The sequence below is a fragment of the Antechinus flavipes genome, chromosome 5, assembly GCF_016432865.1.
Source record: "Antechinus flavipes isolate AdamAnt ecotype Samford, QLD, Australia chromosome 5, AdamAnt_v2, whole genome shotgun sequence".
NCBI lineage: Eukaryota > Metazoa > Chordata > Mammalia > Dasyuromorphia > Dasyuridae > Antechinus > Antechinus flavipes.
Genome location: NC_067402.1, coordinates 96,468,132 through 96,480,590, shown reverse-complemented (window position 1 = coordinate 96,480,590; position 12,459 = coordinate 96,468,132).

The following is a 12,459-nucleotide window of genomic DNA, read 5'->3' as shown; positions in this document are numbered from 1 at the left end:
CCTCTTGATAGACTATACTACAATCATTTCCTGCCCTTTGGTAATTTTTATTTTATTTATTTTCGTTAACACAGAACTATATTGTTAATGTCTTACTGCTTTACAGTGATGCAGTTATTTTAAGAAAATATCTTCTATATCAAGAAGGTGTAAAATCTCCAATTTTGATACCATTTACTTATATGCTATATACCACAGTTTAAAAATAGATCATTTTAACCACTGCTGTCATAAATGGATTTCAGAAACTAACGCACTTTGTGACTTCTCAGGAATTTGTTTAAAATTACAATTTTTACCTAACAGCAAAAAAAGATCAATGATTTTTTTTTTAAATTAAACTACTTTGATATATCAATATGAATAATAAAGTGCAAAAATAGGTCAATTTTTTTTTGATGATGTTGTTGTTGAAATAATAACTAACCTCAAATATCCTTGAGGAAAAACAATCATTTTAACTTGTTTTTGTGAGTTAAATTTTTCTAGATTTTTTTTTCCATCTTTATTGAAGTGGGGGGGGTCATAAAAGTTTGAAGAATTCAAGTTAATTAGAACCAACCATATCTTTGAAAACTTGAGGTAACATTTAACATGCCTTCTGGGAAGAGAAAAGTTTTAGAAGGTTTAGCTAGAAGGTAACATTTATATGGCTTTCCAAACATCTTTGAAGGGATGGTATTTGCTTTAAATCTTGCCTTGTTTCCACTACTGTATGAGCTCTACTCCCACATACTAGACTAGTTCTAAGATGATTATACAAAGGAGATCACTCAAAAGTAGAAGCCCTGAAATTATCTTTGTGTGATGGTCAGCAACTTATTACTAGGCTTTTTGTGATTTTCATGGACTTACTGGTATTGGGATTTGAAAGTGGAGTGGTCAGTTTATAAAGCACATCTGATCAATCACAGAGGTCTAAATCACTTTTTATTTTAGCAACTTGTTTCAGTGGATATCCTAAATTAGTTGACAGCCCAGAATACCAATTAGAGGTTTAGATGGAGCTATTTTAATTTAGGTTTTTATTTGTTTGTTTTTTAATAAAGCTGTTTTCAAAAAACATGCATAGATAAAATTTCAAGATTCATCCTTGCAAAACCTTGTATTCAAAAATTTTCCCTCCCTTCCCCTCACCTCCTCCCCAAAACTGCAAGTAATTCACAATATATTAAACATGTGCAATTCTTCTATACATAGCTCCATAATTAAACTGCACAAGAAAAATCAGATAAAAAATGAAAAAGAAAAAAAAAAGCAAGCAAAGAATAATAAAACAGTGAAAACACTGTATCGTGATCCACACTCAGGTCCCACAGTCCTCTTAAGTGCAGATGCCTCATCACAAGACAATTGGAATTGGCCTGAATCACCTCATTGTTGAGAAGAGCCACATCCATCAGAATTGATCATAACACAGTCTTGTTGCCATATATAATGATCTCCTGGTTCTGCTCATTTCACATAGCATCAGTTCATATCTCTCCAGGCCACTCTGAAATCATCCTGCTTATAGAACAAAACAATATTCTATAACATTCATATACCATAATTTATTCAGTTATTCTTCAATTTATGGGAATCCACTCAGTTTCCAGTCCTTTGCCACTACAATAAGGGCTGCTACAAACATTTTACGTACGTGTGGGTTCTTTTCCCTTTTTTTATGATTTTGGGATACAGGTCCAGTAAAGACATTGCTGCATCAAAGGGTAAGCACAGGTTGATAACCCTTTGGGCATAGTTCCATATTACTCTCCAGAATGGTTTGACCAGTTCACGATTCTGAGTGGAGTTATTTTAATTAAACCAGTCTATCAGTTGACATGAACAATTCAATAATTTTATTCAGTTATCACCCCATGGGTTATGAAGGCAAAAGTGAAACTGCCCCTGCCTTCAAAAATTTATGAGATAGTGTTAAAAGATGAAAAGAATGAATATCACAAACTGATTAACCTGAGCAAGTCAATTCACTTCCCAACCTCATTTTCCCTCAATTGTAAAATGAGATCGTAGAACTAGTTTACCTCTAAGGCACTTTTCTGCTTAAAATCTAAATCTGATTTCTCATGTTTGAGATACCCAGAAAGTAAAGTGATGACATTTTTATAGAGTTCAAGAAATCCGGGCTACCTATATAAATAGATTAGGAAATCATTCGAATGAAAAATAATTGAGCCCATGAAAGGAGATTAGAAAAAAAGAGAGGGCAGAAAGTGATTGGTGGTCTTTGAGAAAGCAGTTTCAGAAGAATTCTGGGTCTAAAAGTTATAGGTTCAAGGAGCTAAAAAAAGGAGTAGGTGTTGAGGAAGAAGAGATTAATCTTTCTAGGAACTTGGCAGTCAAATGAATATAAATTATAAGATAATAGCTTGGGGTGACAAGGTCTAGTGAAGGAATTTTAAAGACAAGCACAAAGACCTGAACATTTTTGCAGACAGTAAAGAATAACAGGGTGATGTCTTGACTCATGCATGAGTAGGATTTAAGTAAGTCAAAGTTGCACTTTCTTCTCGAGTCATCAAAATCCAATGGCAAAACAAGTCAAAACAACTAGCAGTGATCTAGGACTCAGTGGGTGACTTTGGCCTCTTCAGTATCTAACCAAGCTCTAAGCATTGTACATCACTAGCTTGCTACTGGAGAAAACTATTCTAATTTGTGCATTCTGCCAGGGTAAGTCTTTGCATGGTTGGGGTAGACACCCCCTCAAGTCACTGAAGGTCTGAGGCCTATTAGTTACTCTCAACCGATTTAGCCAGTCTGCCAACAGAGTTTACCAGATTGTGGCCGCTGTACATGCTACAGATTCTTGCAGTCACAGGTGAGAGTTGGATAAGGGGGACATCAAAGGTGGATGAACAGCCCTGAAAAGAGCCCAGCAGGTTCTCATATCAGAGGTTCTAATCATCTCTAAGTACCCCATATGCACCAAGAAGAATGTGGTAGAGAATAGGTTGAAGATGAAAGAGAAGGAATAATTGAAGGGATTGTATTCAGGAAGAAATAAGAAATAATGTAATCCATCATCAGCATGAGTTGACTAGTAGTAAAAACAACAAAAACTTTCATTTCAGTTGGAGGAGTTTTATTCAATTTTATTTTCTTTGACATTTCTTTCAGTCTCTTCCAGGGATGTACTAGCATCAGTTTGTATTAGTGTTCAAAAAACAGTTGTTAAAATTTCAGTGCAGGCATTCACAACTCAGAAATCACGAATTCCTGCATTTCAGGATCTGATTTATTGTTTTGTAATTATCTAGGCTTAAGATGTGATGGAAAAAAGTTAATAAAGCAAACTAAACTTAAAAGTGTGGGGGTCAATTTAAATGAAAAGGAGCAGGTAAAAAATGACTTGCCCAATTTTAGAACTAGTAAAATTTAAAAAAAAAAAAAAAAGAACTAGTAAAATATCTCAGCTCCTTTGTGTCCAGGCCCAGTGCCACTTAGCTGCCACATGATCAGAATTATTTTCTGTATTATACAATAACCTCCTAAAAGTTTACATCTCCTTTTGCCTTATTCCTCCTAAACTTATTTTTCATATTCCATGTGACTGCTAGTTCCTACCTACCTGTCTATTCCATTACTCTCCAGGGCCAACATCCCTGCACTGACTTCATATTCTTTCCTTCCATGTCTTATCTCTGTAGTTAAATCATTTCAGTTTTACACTGCTCATCCTTCTTGAATCCTTCCTTCCTTCCTTGTTTTGTTGAAGGTTCATGCCTTGTTGAATCCCAATTTCAGAATATCATGTCATTCCCCTTCTGGGCTCCTTATCACAATACTTGCATAATTCACATAATAAGGCTGGCTGGATCTACCAAAAATTTCTGTTATCTAAAAAAATGTGGCTGTAACTGTATCAAGGCAATCATTTTACTCTCTTCTATATTGATTCTATATATAATTCCCCTAGTAGATGTTCCAGACCTTCCCTTTTCTTCTTAATTGCTATATAGTCTTCTCCCCCATCAATAGACTGTAAGTTCCTTGAGAACAGAACCTATTCCAATTTTGTAATAACTTCTGGCTTATTGAGACATTCATTCATTTATCTAGATCTTTATAAATTTCTTGGATATAATTAGAGCATTCTCACCATATAATTGAAAATTGTTATTTTTAAGTAATTCAGTTGTTCAGTTATATAACTTATAGTACTTCATGAGAGTATATATCATCATTGGAAATATGTTGCAGCTTACTTGTATCCACTGTGTATTTTTTAATCACCTTTTGGGTGACCACAACTTTGAACTATCTTTGATATTCCAATGTCTGATGATCCCCAATCTCATATCTCCAGCTAGTTTTCATATATTTCAAAATGGATATCCAAGAGAGATCTTAAATACAATATGTTCAAAAAGGAACTTATCTTTCTCTCTGAACCTACCCTCATTCTTCCAATTTCCTTGTTACTGTAGAGGCTACTGTGTAGCCTCTAGTCCCTGAGGCTTATAGCTTGGAAATTGACTAGAATCTGGACTTTTATTTTACTACCACTATCCCTTTTCCAAGCAGTTGCCAAGGTTTGTCAATTTTGCCCTTTTATTATCTTTCAAATATATCCCCTTGTCTCTTCTGACACTGAAACCACTCCACTGTACACCTTCATTACTTCACATCTTGATTACTTCAATAGCCTGCTGGTGTGTCTGCCTGCCTGCCTCAAGTCCCTCTCCCTTCCAATTAATCCTCCATTGAGTCACTAAAGTAATGTCTGATCAACCCTTAACTCTTTTAAACTTCAGTAATTAGTTTATAACTTCAGTAGCTTCCTATTGCCTCCAGGATAAAGTATAAAATACTCTGTATGGCATTTGGCTCCCTTCATAACTTATCATATACTTTTCTAATCTTTTGGAAGATCTTTTCTCCTCAATTTGTATTAATTTATGCAATGACACCGACATCTTGATAGTTCTATGAACAAGATACTTCATCTCTCAGCTCCAGACATTTTCTGGCTGTCCACTGTATCTGAAATAGTATCTCTCCCCCATTCCAATAATGACTTTTTTGGCTTCCCTTTAAATTCCAACTAAAATTCTACCTTCCACAGAACACCTTTCTCAATTCCTCTTAATTCTAGTGTCTTTTCTCCTATTATTTTCTATTTGTCAAGTTTATAGTTTCATATATGTGTGTGTGTGTGTGTCTGCATGTTTTTTCATTAGATTATTGATTATTGGCAGGTAACTATTGATTTGCTCTTTTTGTATCCCCTTCTTAGCACAGTGCCTGACACATAATAATTGCTTAACGAATATTGATTGATTGAACACATTTTAAAAATGAGGTTTTTTTCCTGCCAAATTTTAGTTTCAGAGAAATCTACAATATGATCCTGTAAATGTAAGCTACCAGAAGGTAATGACAGCTTTTGCCTTTTTGGTTTTTGTATTTGTATTCCTATTATCTACCAGAACACCTTGTTTACTAGGCACTTAATAAAGTCTGTTGCATTGTTGAATTGAATTCCACCTATTTTCTTCTCTTCTCAAGTCTAGCACATTATCCAAGGTCTGCCCTTTCCATTCTATTGAACATGACAAGACAGTATTTTTCATCCTATTTGTTTTTTAAAATATGAATTATTAAGTTTCCTTTTTTGTATAATCATGAAGTAAGCCATCAAATGTTCAAGTGCATGTTCTAATCAGCATCACTCACAAACAAGAATATTTGGAGAACCTCATTGTTTTTTCATTTGGATCTTATTTAGGACATCCTCAATGATACTGGTCTTTAATAAATAAACCTCTGTTTATGACATTAATGATTTGATAGTTATATAATAGAGGTATTGATAAAGAATTATTTGGGAATGTAACAATAAACAATTTCTGAATAATAAAATATAAACACACTTTGGCTTTGTATTCTCTGTACCTCTAATTTAATTGTATATATATATATATATGTCAATTTCCCTTGAAATCATTATTAAAATCTGACTTCCTTTCTCATATTTTCATCTCAGGGATATAACCATTATATTTCAGGTCATTATCATAAAGTTAAAGTGCTTATATATGTTAGTAGCACTTGATTTTCATTCATTAATATTTTTAAAGAAATTTATCAGTTATTTTTTTCCTATTCTTTTTTACATCTTCTATCTTCCCATCTATGAGTTCCCTCATAAAGAACTGACTCTCAATTCTTTTAAGTTTGCAGTACTTCCAGTACAATTTTCTTAGTATGTCCTTTCTCTGGTCCATTTATTCTTCCAGGTTATATTTTTTTAAACTGCTGTTTTGACTTCTTCATATATCATATCAAAGACTGAAATGTTAAGATCCAAATGTGTTAGTTCCTCACATTACTTGTACTTGTAAAAATAAATCATCATAGAAACATCAAAAATTCTTTCATTTTCTATTTTTTTCTGCATTAATTTTTATCTGTGAATTTACTCAGATAAATCTCAGACCAGATTTCTGCCAACTTCATTTCATTACCACTGTTTTTTTATTTTTTTAATAATTTTTTTATTTTTTTAATATATAATATATATATATATATATGTACAATTAAATTAGAGGTGCAGAGAATACAAAGCCCAAGTGTGTTTATATTTTATTATTCAGAAATTGTTTATTGTTATATTCCTAAATAATTCTTTATCAATACCTCTATTATTAAAAAATGCAACAGACTTTATTAAGTACCTAGTAAACAAGGTGTTCTGGTAGATAATAGGAATACAAATACAAAAACCAAAAAGGCAAAAGCTGTCATTACCTTCTGGTAGCTTACATTTACAGGATCATATTGTAGAAAATTAATTTTTTATAATTGTATACTCAATCTCCTATACAATTTCTATAGGACTTTACAAAATATTTTCTTTTCTAAGTCATTGTTATTTTGGCTGCTTTGTTTCTCAGACTGTCAAGGAAATCTCATGTTTGCTGGCTTTAGTTTCTGGTTTTGTTTGTTCTCTTCATTTTGGTGATAGATTAGCATCAGTTAGGTTTTGCTGGTAATTTTGTTCAGTCAAGGACTTTTTACTGGCATCAGCATTTACTTTCAATTTTCTGCAAGTTTTAGAATCTAATTGATGAACACTGATGAACATTCTTAAATAATTTATGATAGGTAATTTTTTAAAGTACAACTCTACCAACAATGCTTTTTTAACTCCTGCAGAAATTTATAATAGTTGATGTATTATAGAAGTATTTCTTATAGATGTGCTTGTATGCCCTACTTTTTTGACTTATTTCTGGAAAACTTTTTCATTAAACTCTATGTATTTTTAAGCTTCCTAAAAACAAAAACTAATAAACACTTAAAAACTCTGCATACTATTCACCTCTGAAGTAAAGTAAAATGCTTCATGTTTTTATATTAGGGTGACTATCATTGCAAAGATAACTGAATTCTGTAATTTACATTCTCTAGTGCAAATTTACTTTAAGTATCTCTTGAATTTGTAATAATTGACAACTTTTTATGTGTTATTTGAAGTGAGATGTCAGTTTAGAGTCTTGATTTCTCTATTGTTAGAAAAGAGGTCAGGTTTGTTGGCCAGTAATAATAGTAATTACTAATAAATATTAGTAATAGATTTATATAAATGGTAATGGGGAAAGGATTAAAGAATTCTAAGATTCATAGAATCACATTTTAAAGAGATTTTCTAGTTCAAACCATAACTGACCAGGAATATCCTCTGTAACATACCAACAGGTGATTATTCAATTTTCATTTGAATATCTTCAATGATGAGGGATGTACCCTTTACAGATACAAACCATTCCAATTTTAGATTGTCTAGTAAGGAAAATTTTCCTTACTTCAGTATTTTAATAATTGAAGGGATATTTGATGTCATTAATATAGGCATTGTGCATTATTCTTTATCTTCACTGTAATGTCTTCAAGTGTCCAATAATATCAAATCAACCCCTTTTTCTAATATTGGATAACCTCATTTCCTATGTTTCTGAGATTAATGGCAACTGTTTTGCACAACTTCATTGGTAGTAAAGTAGAAAGAATTTTACATTTGGACTCAAGAAGCCTAGTTTCAAATGCTGGATTTGCCACTTAATACTTTTGTGATCTTGGAAAATTCACATTAGTCTCTCTAGGCCGTTGTTTCTCCATATAAAATGAGAAATAACTGCTTCTAAGATCTCTTCTAGTTCTAAATTTATGTCCCTATGATATCCTTTAATCTATACCTAAAAACCCTCCTTTATATTTTTATCTATTCTTCCCTCTTTTGCTTTTAACCTCTAAGGAAAAGATATGCCTACTCCTTATCAAGACTCGTGTTCCTAATTTTATCCATTTTTTTTCTTGTTTCATAGGTGGCCCCACTGGTCATTCTGTCCCTCAGTTTTATTTTTCCTCAATCTATTAGACCCTTTTCCAGTACCAACAGATAAAAAAATATATAAAAAGTAAAATTTTCACCTCAACATAATCTATATGCAGACAGTTCTTTAAGACTAAATTCAGCCAAATTAAACTGCTAGCTGTTTATAAATTTATATAAGCTATATACCATGTCTGTATTGTAATATACAGTCTCCTTACCCTATCAGAATATGTTCTTTTCTTTAGGATTCAGATCAACTGCCACATTGTATGCAATGACCTCTCTTATCTTCCTATGTGTTCTTCCTCCTAAAATTATATGTATTATAGTTGTCTCTGTACATATTACACTATTCCTATAGGATATAAGCTATTTGAGGATAGAGAATATTTCGTTTTTTAATATCACTCTCTCTGATGCCTTTCATACAGTGGGCACTTAAGAAATACGTATTTGTTGAATTGAATAAATTAATTAACTTTGGGTAGTTTGGGTAGTTCTAGTAGTTAGTAGAAGGTTCTCAAATAGAACTGTGGGCAACCAATTAGGATATTACTTATAGAGGAGCAAAATAAGAGCAGTTTTACAATATAATCATGTATATGTATATATAAAACAATAGAAACATATATTTACATGTTATTAAATTAATATATAACATAATACAATATAATTTTATAAGCTTTTACTTTATGTATGTATATATCATAATGCAAGAAAAATCTGCTCCTCCAGTTATACCTCTCTATTTTTTATGTCAAGTTACATGTGTTAGAATAATTTATAAAATAATTATATATATATATGAAACAATATCAACATATTTGCATGGATTAATATATAGTACAATGTAATTTTATAAGATTTTACTTTATATGAATAGATATTTCAATGCCAGAAACATTTGCTTTTCTACATATACTTCTTTATTTTTAATATTCAAGTGACATGTTAATAGGAGGGGTCATAGTCTCTAGTGGAGACAAATGTATGAGGTATAATTTTTAATTCCAGGAAATCTAAGTGTTAAATTCTTCTTAGGGTGCACCACCATAGATTAGTCACAGTGCTTCCTTATTTGGAGTAGAATCTGAATTCTGATTAACCATCATTCAAATTTTATCATCTAAAATAAAAGCAAATCATTTTGCATGTGACAGATATGTTTTTAGCTATTTTAAGGCAGTTCCCATGCATACCTTAGCTACCAATTTTCTATCTCACTTTTTATGTAACTGTTATATATGTTATTTTATTTTGTTTTTTTTTAAATGTATTTTCTATTCTTTTCCCCCATCCATGAAAAAGAAAGGAAAAATACTGTAGCAAAATATAAATGGCCAAGCAAAATGTCTACATTGGCAATGTCTAAAACTAATATTCTGCATCTTGAGTCCATCTTCTGTCTGGTAGGAGGTGGATAGCATAGTTCATTATCAGTGCTCTGAAATTATCATTGCTCATTATTTTTTTCAATTCTTAAAACTTTGTTACTGTACAATTTTGTTGTGATTGCATATCTTGTTCTCCTGGTTTTGCACTCTTCATTCTTCATCAGTTCATTTAAGTCTTCTCAGGTTTCCCTGAATCTATTTCTTAATAACACAAGAATATTCCATTCCATTCCCATATTTTAGTTTTTCCAGGCCATTTTCCAAATGATGGGCACTCTCATTTTAATTTAGTCACAAGAAAAAGGGTAGCAGTATTTATATATGTTCAAAAAAATATCTTCAAGATTAGTTTTCTTTTCTTCAGAACATGCCCATAATTTCTGCATATGACTGTATTTACATTCCCAATTGAAAGAGGCTTGATCTCCACTTTTTTGGATGCCATCATCACTTAGTATTGATTCTATTACCCAATTTAAGTTAAAAAGTATACTGACATTTTAAGCACAACTCTAAGCATTTATTTGTCAGTCTTGACAAATATCTTACCTAAATTCATGTTCTGTCCCCAATTTTAATCCTACTTTATCTCACTCCAATACTTTTACCATTATCCTGTGAATGATTTACACAAGGCTAATACTCTCACATAGTTAACTATTAAATAATCCAATAAACTAAAATTAATAATAGTTCCCTTATAGGACATATTTGGAATTTGATAAGGGATTCTTGAAGCTTATATCCAGAAGTGTGCTGTTAAATATTTAATAATAACAGAAAAAATATACTTTTAACATACATTTAAGTTTAATCATCAATATTTATATTTTTCTCCATCACTTTGTTAAATCTAGAAATTAAAAAGTCAAGTTTGAGACTGATGATTTCTGATGTATAAATCCTCACCCTGAAAATTTAATAAGTATCTCTTATGAGCCAGTTTTGAGTTGGCTGCTATACTCTTTTGTTTTATAACCTTTTAATAATCCTATGACTTGAAAAAAGAAAGGAATGAACTTCTTATGGTAGAATGACAGTCAGTGAGATTCATATTTTCAGACATATTGTCTATGTATCTTCAAATCACAGCTCACAGACATAGGCCTATTCTATCTGTATGGATGTCTAACTGCATATTTGTGTACCTTATTTCAAATATGTAATTGATTCACATAACACCAAGTGAATGGCAGTCATACCACAGTAGGTTGTGATTCTGTCAGGTTTTTGAGCAAAGCAGAATAAGAGACAACTATTTAATGATTTTTATTATACACTTTTTATTTACAAAACATATGCATGGGTAAATTTTCAACAATGACCCTTGCAAAAACTTCTATTCCAACTTGTCCCCTACTTCCCCCAACCCCCTGCCCAAGATAGCAACCAGTCCCATGCATGTTAAACATGTTAAAGTATATCTTAACTACGATACACACACACACACACACACACACACACACACACACACACACACCCATATTTATACAGTTATCTTTTGCACAAGAAAAATCAGATTTAGAAAGAAGGTAAAAATAACTGGCAAGAAAAACAAAAATGCAAGCAAACAATAGAAAGGATGGAAATGCTATGTGGTAGTCCACACTCATTTTCTAGTGTTCTTTCACTGAGTGTAGCTGGTTCTTTTCATCACTGATCAATTGGAAGTGATTTTGATCCTCTCACTGTTGAAGAGAGCCACGTCCATCAGAATTGATCCTCATATAGTACTGTTGTTGAAATGTATAATGGTCTCCTGGTTCTGCTCATTTCACTCAGCAACAGTTCATGTAAGTCTCTCCAAGCTTCTCTGTATTCATCCTGCTGGTCATTTCTTACAGAGAAATAATATTCCATAACATTCATATACTACAGTTTATTAAGTCGTTCTCGAATTGATGGGCATCCATTCATTTTCCAGTTTCTAGCCACTACAAAAAGGGCTATCACAAACATTTTTGCACATACAGTTCTCTTTCCCTTTATTAATATCTCTTTGGGATATAAGCCCAGTAGTAACACTTCTGGATCAAAAGGTATACACAGTGTGAAAACTTTTTGAGCATACTTCCAAATTGCTCTCCAGAATGGTTGAATCCATTCAGAACTTCACCAACAATGCATCAGTGTCTCAGTTTTCCCACATCCCCTCCAACATTTGTCATTATCTTTTTCTGTCATCTAATCCAATGTGACAAATGTATAGTGATATCTCAGAGTTGTCTTAATTTGCATTTCTCTGATCAATAGTTTCAATTTCATTCTCCAAAAATTGTCTGTTGTTATCTTTTGACCATTTATCAGTTAGGGAATGGCTTGATTTCTTACAAATTTGAGTCAATTCTCTCTATATTTTAGAAATGAGGCCTTTATCAGAACCTTTCACTGTAAAAATGTTTTCCTGGTTTATTGCTTCCCTTCTACTCTTGTCTGCATTTTGATTGTACAAAAGCTTTTTAACTTGATATAATCAAAATTTTCTATTTTGTGATCAATAATGATCTCTAGTTCTTCTTTGGTCATAAATTCCTTCCTTCTCCACAGGTCTGAGAGATAAATTATTCTATGTACTTCTAATTTATTTATACTCTCATTCTTTATGCCTAAATCATGAACCCATTTTGATCTTATCTTGAAGTATGGTGTTAATTGTGGGTTAATGCCATTTCTGTCACACTAATTTTCAATTTTCCCAGCAGGTTTTGTCAAATAGTG